Source organism: Cetorhinus maximus, chromosome 25 (assembly GCF_964194155.1).
Source record: "Cetorhinus maximus chromosome 25, sCetMax3.hap1.1, whole genome shotgun sequence".
Classification (NCBI taxonomy): Eukaryota; Metazoa; Chordata; class Chondrichthyes; order Lamniformes; family Cetorhinidae; genus Cetorhinus; species Cetorhinus maximus.
This window is the reverse complement of record NC_135903.1, coordinates 23723368-23736979: the sequence shown is the minus strand read 5'-3', so window position 1 is coordinate 23736979 and position 13612 is coordinate 23723368. Positions and strand designations below refer to the sequence as shown.

At 42.5% G+C, this 13612-nt stretch overlaps 1 long non-coding RNA gene across 1 annotated transcript in view; it reads right to left on the bottom strand.

Moving 5' to 3' along the window:
* The window catches only part of LOC144667778 (uncharacterized), a 50477-nt gene extending 37842 nt beyond the window's left edge, over positions 1 to 12635 (bottom strand). Inside the window, exon 1 of the long non-coding RNA XR_013573374.1 lies at positions 12587 to 12635. This is a non-coding gene — a long non-coding RNA (uncharacterized LOC144667778). The remainder of the gene's footprint in view (positions 1 to 12586) is intronic.
* Positions 12636 to 13612: the final 977 nt, after the last annotated feature.

Genomic DNA, 13612 nt, shown 5'->3' with positions numbered 1-13612 from the left:
TAGACGCTAAGCTGGGCATGCTTCAGGGAGGCAGGGGGCTTTAATCCAATGAACCTTCAGCTAGCACACCACATATGGGCCTCCAGGACAAGCCTGGGCTGCATGCTCCATATTCAAGAGTAAATGCAAAATCTGCCTGGCTAGGAACATCAACTAAGGTCCTGATATAAAGCTGAATGTCCCACAAAGCACTCATTATATTATTGGAAAACATCCACCTGCAGAACAAAAGAGGCGACCTTAGCCATGGTGACATGTCTGAATTTAATATTGCAACCAAATAAACTAAATGAAACAAAATGAAAAAGGTGTTAAGTGATAAACCCGTGATGTGCCTAAAGTGTCTTATGTTTACGTTTTCAGGTGCTACGTCTTGGTGCTGCTTCCTCACTGGGAGTGGCATCTGAGACAGCCTGCTGACTCAGCTGTCCTGTTGTCCTCGATGACCTTGGCGGTCGTCCTCTGGCCCGTGGAACCTGTGCTGGCCCCGCCTGGGAGGGAGCTGCCAGTTCCACAGCTGGCATCTCCCCAGTCATCGCAGCCTCACCGGATGCAACAGTCACTGGCAGACCTCATCCAGAGTGCTCTGAGAGGACCCAGCAGAGATGTCAGACAGCTGCTGCGCTGATGAGATGGATGGGCACCGAGCTGGGGAACTTGGTGCCCAGACCATCTCCCACACTGGCGCTGATCAGCTGAGGTCAATGCCGACGTGAGGTCTTGCTGGTCCGAGCGCGTCCATAGGAAGCCCTAATTGGTCTCATGGAGGAGCCTCTCCATGAGAGTCGCCGCTCTCTCCATGGAGGACACATGGCGCTTGGACATGAGGCTCATTGCTTCAGTGATAGTCTGCATAGACTCCTCCACCATGGATACTAAGCCAAGCATTGCCTCATGTATCCCACCCAGATGCTTCCGCACACCTGGCTGCATTTCCTGCACTTGCTGTGTTGCGAACGACTCCAGAGGCATATCATCAGGCACCGACTGAGCATGTGCCTGGTCCCCTGCAGTCCTCCGATTGCTGGTGCCATGGGCACTCTCTGCCAGCTCCTCCAGCGACTGTGAAGTGCCCTCACTGCTGTGCCCCAGGACATTAGCAGATGTTCTAATTCCCACCGAGGTGCTAGTATCTGCGCTGGTGCCTGCCTGGCAGAGATGGTGTGATACTGGTGAGACTTCAGGGCCCTCAGGTGTGAGAGGGGGCCTCTGCTGCTCCTCCTCCCGGCCCTGCTCCGCTGATACTGAAAGGAAGAACAAGGACATTGGATCAGTTAACGTGGAGGCAGTGTCAATATGTATCCCTGTTCCCCGGATCATTATGCGCTCATCCTTCCATAAGCAATGGTCAAGCCATGTTGCAAACTTCAATCACTGAACATTCAGCACTGCCATGGCTGTTGGGAGAACAATGGTGACCTCACTGCTGGGCAAACACACCTGGCCGTGGCACCCCAGCCTCACCGACACTGGTGGACCTGGGCGCATGGTGCCTCCCCAGATCTAGGGCCTCCTGCTCAAAGTGGCTGGGAATCGCTAACTGTGCCAGCCTGCTGCCAGTATTCACCCCCTCGGTGGCATTATGTGTATTCTTCTCCTGAAAAGGAGAGAAGAGCATTGATTAGTGCTAATTGTACCTGGACTCTCTTTGTAGCTGGCCCACCCCAACCAGAGTGGGACATTGCAGGGATCCAGTGCCTCCTCACCCCGCTGCTGCCGAACACTCACACAAAGATGCTAGCCCTACCCTTCCCCCACCCACCCCCTTGGCCAAATGCTGCCTACATCACATTAGGCACCACACGGTCTAGCCTGCCATAGCAAGGAGGCGCAAGCATGTGGAGTGCAGAGGGCAGAAGATGGTTCATTGCCACGCCACCTTGAATCTCCCCTTCCAACATGTCATCACCCTGACTGTGACATATCCTGGAGTTCCAGGACTGCGCCTAGGTGCAGCTCCTCCAGGGTGCCCCCAAAATAGTCATGTGGGTCTCAGTGTACCACATGCTGCGGGGGCAGAACCGATCTCTTCACCACCCTCTCAGGGTGACCTCGGCATGGGCAATATCTGCTGGCCCACCCAGCGAAGGACACAATGATTCATTGCAGTCACTACACTCAGACTTGGGGTGGGGGGGGGACGCCAGAGGGGAAAGCCTACCTACTGGGTTAAGTGACCAATGCCAACATGGTACTCACCCTTCCTGAGTGCAACAGGTCATTGAAGCGCATGCGACACTGGATCCAGGTGCACCACACCACGTCGCGGGAGCTCACCACCTCCGCCACCTCCTCCCAGGCACGCTTGGTCATGTGGGGGGGCCTCCTCCTCCTATCCTGGGGTACCAGCACCTCCCGCCATGCTGCCACCTCCTCGAGGAGGGCAGCAAGGCAATCATTGGAAAAAAGAGGGGCACATGCAAAAATTGAAGACTTATATGCTACCCTATGCCTATATGTAGGCAGGTGGAACTGCCTACACCAAGTTTGATTTGGTCATGCTTTTCAACAATTAGAGTTAGAGAAGGCCTCCCTGAAATTTGTCACAATTGATACATACAAAGGGTTGGACCAATATACCCGTTTGCCTTCCGGAGTCCCTTCAGCTTGTGCCATATTCCAGAGAACAATGGAAAGTTTACTGTAGGGACTGCCCCACCTGCCACCCTACCCCTCACCCACCTGCCACCCTATCCCCTCACCCATCCACCTACCTCCCTATCCCCTCATCCACCTGCTACCCTAAACCCTGACCCACCCACCTGCCACCTTACCCATTACTCACTTACCTACCACCCTACTCCCTCACCCACTTATCTACCATCCTACTCCCGCAACCACTTGCCTTGCACACCTTCTCTCCATAGCTTCTCAAAGTGGCTTTGAGACCATTAAACTTACCGGAATAAGGCAGCTAATGCAGTGAAAAGGGGGCGTGGCTTGACTTTCCCCGGCGGTCCTTCATTACAAAGGAAGGGCTCCCAGAACGGGTATGCTTCACATTTCTGAGGAGTTTGGAAGCCCAGGCGAGAAATGTGAAGCTCTGGTGCAAGGAAATAAGTAAATAGGAGCAGATTGGCAATCCAACGATGATTGCCATTCCTCGGAAGGTGCAGCCCACTGTCCTGTATTGTCTCAGGAGACAGAGATAAGAGCTGGAATGACTACCCTGGTGGCATGTGAGTATGTCAAGAAGTAGCTACCTGTCCCTAATAGAGAAACAGTCTGTACAAAGAGTGAGGGGTGCACAAGGAGGTGCTTACTGCTACAGATCCACTCCTGATCAACAAGCTTCAGGGATAGTCTTCAAACAGCACTTCCCTCCTTATGCAATGTAGGTCAATGACAGAACCAAACTCAATGCCAGTGGTAGCTTCTAAACCTTAACAGTATTCAGCATAGGGATGAGCTGCTGTTCAGTCCACTGATCTGTTAAACAGGTAGCTGATGTGCTGTTTGATCATGCCTAATAATACATCAACAATGACAAAGCTGAGATGAAGTAGGTCTGGAATTTTGCACTCTGCAGCTGACTTATTTTCAACAGTGATTACAAATGTTAATTGCCCTTAAACCACTTCAAAACTACGAACACGGCATCAGGAATAAATCAGGGCCGATCGGATTTCTGATGTCAACACCAACAATAAAATGGTGAAAGATTGTTCCCAATGCTCTTTCTGTAGAAGAACCTAGAAGAACCTTGGCATCAGTAAACTGAAAAATATACAACTGCTTTTTTTTAACTGCTCTGAGAACCAAAAGTGAAACGCATGGCCAGGCCTTGGAGAGCCGTTGTCACATCCATCTACATTCAGTTATGACAAAGTACAGAAGCATTCAGTAGCTATCATGCTATCTAATATATCATTGAATTCTCTATATTTCTATCACAGGGGAGGAGGGCTGTGTGTTATGATAGTGGTGACATACAAATAACAAGCACAATACTGTTATATGTAGAATAATGAAGAAAATAGAATATTAGAAGTCATAATCCACAGAAGTGATGGGTGAGCATTTTAACAATATAGACTCAAAGTTCTTGAAGCAAAATGCAACATAGCTAAGGTGGTGTTTACTGAAGCAGTTTTGCTCAATTTTTGGCAGATTTTGCACTTTTTATTACCTGACAATTGGTCTCTTGGCAGATAATGTAATATATGACAGTCTCCCACATCTGACTTGCATGAATTTAACTGAAATGCTATTTGAATTGCAGTGGTTATTGCGACTGTTCATCACAGAGGAAGTGCATAAGTTGTATATGTGTTATGAAGATGTTCAACTGGGTGAGCAGGATTTTCATGGCACTGTGAACTCTAAAATATTTCAGAGAATCTGTCGCTTTTACACATGGTGCAACAACACCGATGCAGTTGAGTCATAAAAGGATCCCTGATTATCAATTTCTTCATTGCTGTTTTTGCCCTTTTAAAGGCCCCTTGCTGCTATGTATCTTTCTCCAGTCAGGAGGGTGGGTGGATGGTCTGGACTGCAGATGTCTGCAGAAACACTACTAAAGCCACTGCATGATAGAAGAGACATGATTCAAGCTGAAGGAGGTAGGTTTCTCGGTGTCCCCCTTTTCACACATATCATCTGCAAATTTAAAAAAGCGTTTATAAGTGAACATTTCAATTAATCCTCATGATGTAAAACCCAGTTCAGTAAATGACACAGATGCTACCGCCCAAGTTCTTTTGATATGTGTTAAAAGTTTCAGCCATTGAAGATAGATTGCAGACTTAAAGCTAGTCCTCTATCTTGGTTTGAAGTAGCCATACCCAAGTAAAAATGAACTATATAATTGGGTTTGTGGTGTTATATGTTGTGCTATATTAGAAAGGAAGTGTGGTTGTAGTGGGAGTGTGGGAAGTAAGTGTAGGTTACACAGGATATTATATTTTACAGAGGCAGTATTCCTCATTTCTGTATGAGCTAATTCTTTTCAAAGTCTAAGAGAAAATTAAAACAAACCCAATGCTCTACTCAGTGAGCCTAAAATATTTTCAATATCTTTGGTCGGTTTGAGAGATTCCGTAATAATTTCTGTTTCGATCTATCCTCAGAAATTATTCAACTTTTTTGAAGCAACTTTGTAAGGAAATTAAACAACATTTAACTTCTGGTTTCTGTTTGCCTCCTTAAACGTGGCAGATCAAGATAACTAAATGGTGATAATCTGCAATAATGCTGAAAATGTGCAAAAGACTGATCAACAGATGAAAGCCGAAGGAAAAATATTCTTAACATGATATTTTGGAACTTGTTTACAATTTTGCTGGGATTATTGGCATGACTAAAGCTTGATGAACACATTTATGAAGTTGCTACACGTAGGAACAAAATGAATTCTTCCTCCCACATTAATACTCTCTTTACATAGTGTTGGTATTGGACAATACAAAAGAGACAAATTGTAGGAAGTAAATTTAACAGCAAACGTACAAGGTAAAAGCCTGCCTGATAAAACACAGTAGTGACATCAGAGGATATCAGTGATTATGGTAAAAAAAAAATGAACAATTTTACATAGTCGGATACCTGAGAGTGATTACAAGGCTGTAATCTAATTGAGGGGTTCAGATGATATCGTCAAACCATGAGAGAGAAGTTTGAGTAGTTTATAACTGTTATCTGAAACCCACCATTAGATGTCAGCCTTGAAATCTGTCCTGGGTATTTGTGTTTTTTAATAATATATATTGTTTGAATTGTACATGTGTGTGGGTGCCTGTGTGGGGGGTAGTATTCTGTTATTGTACAGCTGGCTGCACTGATGCTCTCAGTGTGCTCCATTTTCTGGTATGATAATTTTTACCAAAGCCGTTTAACTCTTTGTGAAGTCAGTCTTATAGGTTTAGCAAAAATTAATCTGCAGTTAACTACCATTAATGGACATAACTAACTTTACGCGCATTAATATAGCAAACAAACTCAGCACTCTTTGTAAATCAATCTAGCAAGTTCTCATTGTTTATGACAAAATAATCAATTTATTACAAAAGTGTCGGATACCTACATGAGTGCATGTAATGTAAAGAAGGTGCCTAATTTCTCTGCGTCTAAAATAATATCTCTGTAGATTTCTTATTTCCCATAATTCTGTTGCTTCAACATTACATACACATTGTTACCTTTAATCCAGCTTTATTTGGATATAATGTCTACACTGAACAACCTGAACAAGGGGAAGTAGCTTAAACAAGTATTATTTAACATACCATATGTTAGGTAATAAATTATGAATGTAGATGGGGTCCCATGTTGGTCTTTGACTTGAATGATAATGAATAGCACATAAAATTAACTCAGTACTATTTACATAAACTTAATCCAGCCATACCTCTAAGTGCAACGCAATCGCTACAGATGCAAGATTTTTTAATATTATGGCCAGAATTTTCCCCTCGTTGGGCAGGCTTGGCGGAAGCGGGCGGGGGTGGTCGGGAAGCCGACATCTCCCGCCATCAGCTCTGCTCTGTGATTTCACGTGGGTGAGCCAATTAAGGCTCGCCCTGCGTGGTTCACGAGCGGCAGTGCTGAGTGCTGCCTGTGCGGGTAGGGGGAGGAGGGAGAGTGGGCCTGGTGTGCAGTTCACGCACGTGACTCTGTCACATGAGCTGGGATATGTATTTAATTCAAAAATAAAGTTTTTAGTTAATGTTTATTTGCTTTAGGAAACCTCATCCCGCTCGTGGATGAGGTTTCCTAAAAAATGTAAAGGTCGCTTGGCCTTTTCGCCTGCCCGCCAACTGTAAGTTTGGACGGGCAGCGTAAATTTGATTTTAATTAGCTTGTTAATGGCCTTAATAGGCCTTTCAATTATCGGCGGGTGCACAGCCGACTCCGGTGCGTGCCCGCCGAATGAAATATCACGCGAGTTCACGATGACGTTTGAACGTGCGCCCAACGTCATCGCGCATCATATTACACCTGGGTATGTCGGGCACACACCATCATGCCGAACGTAAAATTCTGCCATATTTGTCAGCTGCTGTCCACCATAATACATGTAGCTGACAAACTGACTGCATAGTAAAAATGAAATAAAATCACCCACTATGAGCTCTGTCTGTCGATAGTTTACAGCACCTGAGGTTGGAATATATTTCAAAGGTACGACACATCTCAGTAATACTAATAAATTATTTGAGTTTCTCTCATAAGGTTAAAGTCATCTTTACCTTTTAATTTTAATACACTATAGCCGCGTTACTTACCCAAGTCAACTCAAGTGACCTCTCAACTGCCATTGACTCAATCACCGATAATGAGATCCAAATACTTCCTTGCATGAATCACTCCATTCTTCCACCTTCCCAATCCCATCTCCTTTTGTGTTCACCCATGGAAAAAACTCTCGCCCAAATCACTTACAGCTGCACTTTCAAACCCCCAACTTTTCAACCTTTGCCCCTCCATTTGCCAAGATATTTCTGCAGCTATTAATCTGCTCACCCATTCCCTCCCTGCCACCTTTAATGCCCTTAACCCCAGTAATACTCTTACTCTCAACTTTATTGTTCCCCCATCTTTTGTCCCTCAAGCCCAAGGAAACTAATTTCAGGGAATATGGAACACAATTGGTTTCGCCATCCCTCGCTAGATTTGGTTGGACTACATCACACACTATTAGCCTTGCTCTTTTTTCCAAAAAAATACCACCTCTCCAGGATCATTTTGAGAATTGAAGATACCTCTGGATTCTTTTTCCACTCTACACCATCTCTTTAAACCCCTCTGTCCAGCCTTCTCTATCCGCACCTCCAACAACTAATGTAAAAAATTGATGAACTTCTATGTAACTAAGATTGAGGCCACCGGTTCAATTGTCTCTGTTGCATCCTCTATCTTCCCCCTACCCACCAAGCCAAACCTAAATGCCGGACACCCCCTGACCTGATCCTGAATCATCATGCCCTCTCTGAGATCATCTGACCTATGGGACCCACCTTGAGCTTCCTTTACTGCATTTGCAATGAATTGCTGATCACCTAACTTCCCTTCATGTAATGAACTCAAAAGAAGGTCAAATAAAAATGACCTTTTTGTCCATTAATGTAAATTTTTTTTCTAGTTTACTGCGTACGTAGCAAGAGTAGACATCAATACAAAACAAAAAAACAGGAAAAGGTTCATTTGTTCCATTGAACTATTTTTTCCAACTAACCTATTCAATTTATACAACATTTCCAAGAAATGAAAGCTCTCTGAACTTTCTCAGTAACCCCAGAACTAACCAAGCCAAGCTCAAAGATAACATTCAAACATTGCAATTTATCCTATTCTAACCTAAGCAGTTGCAGTCAATACATTTCAATAGCCCTCAGAAGACGAGAGGCCTAGATTTTCGCCACAACAGAGAGCCTCTCTGTCATGGCGAAAACAACAGAAGTAGCCGAGAAACTTAAGTTCCGTTTCACAATCAAAGGCTACCAAAGTCCCACTTGAGTGGATGTAGCTGATGATTTAAATGGCCAGATGCCTCCATAAAGCCTGCACGTGCAAAATACACCCCTCCCCATTCCTGCCCCCACGAAAATGAGAATTGGCATGTTCGGGGGCCCGAAGTGTGCAGCTTAGATCTGGTAAGAGCAGAGCAGTTCTGAACTTTGTGGATTCATTTGGCTTGCCAGTACCCCTTTGAAAAGGCAATGTATCCCTTTGTATCTGGTCCCGAGGCACCCTTTGGGGAAGGTCAGGTGCCCTTTGGTGGAAATAAGGTGTACTTTGGTAGAGGTCAGGTACCCTTAATGGGAGGTATGGTACCCTTTGGTATCGTTAAAAGTAGGGCGGTTTGAAAAAAGTGCATAAACTCATTGGAACTGCCTGTCAAAATCAACTGTCAAAAGTGTCAAGAGGGCCTGCCAAAGAGAGCTGTCAAAGGTGTCAAGAGGAACTGTCAAAAGCACCTGCAAAGGGAGCTGTGAAGCTGTCAAGGCATTTAAAAGTCCTGCCTTTTAAATCTTTGAAAAAAAAATTTGGTGTGTTTAAAGAAAATTATTGCTTGCTATTTCACTCTGCCTGTTGACATAAGCCTGACGGCTTCCTTAACTGGATTACTGCTGCTTTACTGATTTCACAACCTCCAATATCACAGTAGGTTGCCTGACATTTCACAGTTTGATTGACAGCTACCAGTGGTTATAGACTGTCTGAAGTGGGACTATGAATTCCAATGCTTGTTATAAGGGAATGTGCATTTCAATGGAATGTTTGTTGTTATAGGACTCTATGTAGTTGCAGGAATGTAAATGTAGTAAAAGGCATTTATGAACGAGATTTTTTTTTTCAATTTAGTGCAGGCTACAACAGACACTTATAGCTTTTAATCTCATTGCATGGGCCCTGAGGTCTGCCCATGGTGGATAATGGGTGAGTTGGCATGGTGGGTGTAAGGGCAAAGGGTGGTGGGTATGGGACATAGGTTGGCATGGAGGGTATGAGGGGCCATGGGGTTGGGCAGAGGGGCATAAGGTGGCATGGATGGGGCATGGGGAGTGAGTGGGGGAATGAGGGGATGTGAGGGGTGAGGACTGGAGGGATGTTTCATGTTTTGTTCTTCTTTTTTAAATTTTGGACACAGTGCCAGAGCCTCAAGGCAGGCCTTCCACTCAGCCTGCCTCTGCACTCCGCAGTCTCCTCAATTCTTCCAGGGTCATCCAACCCAACTTTTAATCCAACCCGCTCCCCAGGCCAAACATTTGATGTACGGGCAGCCATTACAAGTTGGATTTGTGGAGCTGGAAACTCTCCTCACTCTCCACACTGGCTCGCAGATTAAAATCCGGGCCATGGTGTTCCATGTCATATTTTATCCTGTTTTCCAATATAGATCTTTACAATCTCCAATTCTAGTTCTTCCGTCTAGTCCTTTATCAAGCAGTTAATACAGTGTTTATTACTTTTAATAAGGTCCTACACTTTATATTTGCTATCTTATAGGGAGAAAAATGGTCATAATTCTGCTTGAGACTTTCCATTTATTTCTGATTATAACATCTGTTTATCTCTTACCATTTAAAGGATCCAAATCCATCCAATCTACTTTCCTCCAAAAGTTTAATTCTCCGAGCCTTTCTTAATTAGTTAACGCTTTGATGACCAGAATGATAATGGTCAATTTTCTCCGAACTCCCTCGAATGTAAGCCACGATACCAACAGCTTTACATCATATTCAATGTTTCATTACTGAAAGTAAGAACATATAAAATCCATCAAAGTATTTGATTAACTTTGTTGCTAGCAGGTTCATCAACATTCTAATCCATATTTCTCATGAATACTATGAAGCAAAACAGCTTATAAAATTGCAACCATCAAAAACTTAAGAATCATGAAAGAAGAAAGAAAGTCATTAAAATTTTTGAAGGATTGTGGCATTTTAAAAAAAAATCTTTCAAGGTAACATTGTTGCTTTAGAGTCAGCATTAAGAATCCCCAGGATCAATAAAGCATAAGTTAACAATGTGCATTGTATCCTAATAATGCCCATTAGTCCTAACTTGAAAAGAGCACACAATGGGCTATTACATTTATCAAACTGACATTATTGGCCTCATGCTGAATGCATCTACCCACAAAGAATCTAAATGGTCTTGCGCTGTGAACAAAAATTCCCCAGAAACTGAAGTGGAAACTTCAGACATTAGCAAAAAGCAGAAAGTGAAAGCTTGTACCCAATCCCAAAGATGATAATGAAAGTTGTAGCTAACAATAGTTAGTTACAGCACTGAATCGCAGAATTGTTCCTCCATGAATGAAAAATGGCAAGGACTATTTGAAGAATAAATTATTAGCCAGATTTTCACTAGCTGTAACAGAGCTATTAGAACAATTCTGTCAATCCTTTTAATACAGACACTTTCTAATAAAAACCTGAAATGTGATAGAAATCTTCAACCAATTCCTTACAACGTTGTATATCAAATTGTCTTTACTGTTGTGACTTCAGAATTATTAACAAAGATTGCAATTCCCAGATGATAGATTATGTGTCCCTCATTGAACATGTGTAGCAATTCATTTAAGGAGACAAGACCACATGACTACAAATTGAGACAACTTCATATCTGGTTTTGAATATTGTGGCTAATTGTACAAGTTCAGATTTGATCTTCAAACTCTCTTTTCTACTCATGAAAATGAACCAAATAACCACTACAAAAATACAGTCATTCCTATTCATACATTTTGGGATATATTGGTGCAAAACTGAAAAAGGAATCAAAGAAATTAGTAGCAAAACAAATTAAATATTTCCCTTTTAAATGGAATGGCACAAGATGGGTGTGTTAAAGAAAAAGCTCACGGTCCCTGGATTGTACCCAAAAATCTCTGGAGTAAGGGCGCCTAGGCTTGTCTCCTGGGTGGAACTGTAACCACACTGAGCCCAAGGCAGTCTTGTCTGCATTCCATCAACCTGACTGACAGCACAGTAGCCTGCAATTTAGATCTCAAACTTCAGCTAAGTAATAATAACCCTTCATGGGCCAATGTAAAAAAATCAAAGGGATTGGGAGTTTTGCTGCCTTTATTGTACTGTCAGAAAGAGGTTAATGAATGGCCTGGCATCTGTGATCACTGAACATCATTACAAAACTCAGCAGTGGGACGGTGTTGTTAAGCCCACCGCCCTATTTCCATATCCACTGTTTACAAGTACAGGGATCTCTTTTTGGTTACATAGAGCAGTATCAAATGAGCATTCCACGAGTTTTCAAGAATAAATTATCCAACACATGAATCTAAACCTTTCTACAATTAAGAGTGCCCGCTGGAAGCCTGCAGATTTACATTAATTTTAAATATCGGAAAAGAACAACTGTTAATAAAACAAATGCTGTATCAAATGCATAATTTAAAAGAAAAATAACTCCTACATTCCATGACTCTTTTTTTCAACAAGTGCAAGAGGAACTCATCAGTTAATAATGGTTTACAGACAAATTACCCGCTCGTGACATCAACAGAACTTAGGCTTGTGGTGCTTGTGGGCTGAAGCATCTGTTGTTACTTTGAAGGATATTATCAATGTCCTTAAAGATTATCAACTAAATTATTATCCCTTTGTTAACTGCAGTATATCCTGTTGATTTTATTCGCTGAAACTTCGTCAACTACTGTATGTAGCTGAAACAAATGTGTGATGCATTCCGTTCAAAAAAGATTCAATGGTGTAGATCTATGTGCAATGGTGTAAAATGGGTAATCCTGAGTCACCAGCCATTATAATGTCTCTCCTGACTTTGATTTCCATTGATCTACCCCCAATCAGACCAACCCCATTAAATCTAATAGCAATTTTTAAAAGTGTATTTGAAAACTGACCATTGAAAAACATACATATCAGCATTCTGTTATTTGTCATTGCCATAATTGTACATTTACTGCAAAGAAGGAGGTTATTGCCATTCTTGCTGTAGAACTGTGAAAATTGTAAATACCTTGCCTTGAAAATCTTTTCAGTTTTCAACTGCACATAACAACTTGTGTTTTTCATAAGTTTTTATCTTTCATTTTTTCATAGTTTTTCCTGACATTTGGTTCTCCCACTACAATGTCACACCACCATCTTACCTCCTTCAGCAGGGAGGGTGGACCAGTTTGTTTCTGTATGGAGATCTCCGGTGCCACCATTAGCGGCACTCTGTGGGTGTTCCATTAAGATAGGTGGCTGAGTGCCTGCCTTTCTCCCCTGGAGATGATTATAGGTTCGAGTCCTAGGGTGTCTATCTCTTATGCTTGCTTACCACTATAATTCTTAACCAGTTTGTCTGATGAGACACCTCACTATGGCAGCAGATTAAGTTAAAAGAAAAACAGAAATGACACACAGAGGAAACATGGCAGGAAACCAATAGTAAAAGTGGCACCAGGATATACATTATGAGGATTATAATGAAGGGAAAAGCAAAAACAAAGATAAATGAGTAACTCAGTACCTCGATACAGAGATGAGTAAGCTGGCCAAAGACCCACAGATGAGAGAGCAAGAATATTGAGAACAACCAATGTTATTTTTTTCAACATTACATTGGAGCATGTGTCTAGGATTGTGATCCACCATACCATTCAACCTATACTATACTATTCAAATATAACAATATTTATGTTATATTCATTAATAATGCAAAGAAAGTGGGCAAAATGGGATCAACTGAAATTTCAACATAAGCTTGAAGAAAAAGTGTACAACTTTAATTGTTAACAAGCACTAAGACAAGATCTAAACACAGGATTGTGTGGCAAGAGACAGGTTTAAAACAATTGAGGCAGCTGCATGGATTAGATAGCAGACACCCAAAACACAGACTAAGTACTATTTAGCTCCCAAGTGAAAGCCTTGAAAGATGAACAAAGCAATTAAACAACATATGCACAAAAGCCAACAATTCTTGGCTTGTCTGCTGTTGCGAATAAATCAGTAGCTTCAATGAGGTAGCCCACAGAAATCAGCTAGAATTTGGGTGGTTGAGCACTGGATTCCAAAAAGTAGCTGGATTCAAAAGAAACAGAAATAAATTAAGTGGTATTCACATGTATTAGTTTAATCAAGAAGAGAAGGGAAATTAAAAGTTCTTAAGCAGGAATGAGAAGAGAAAA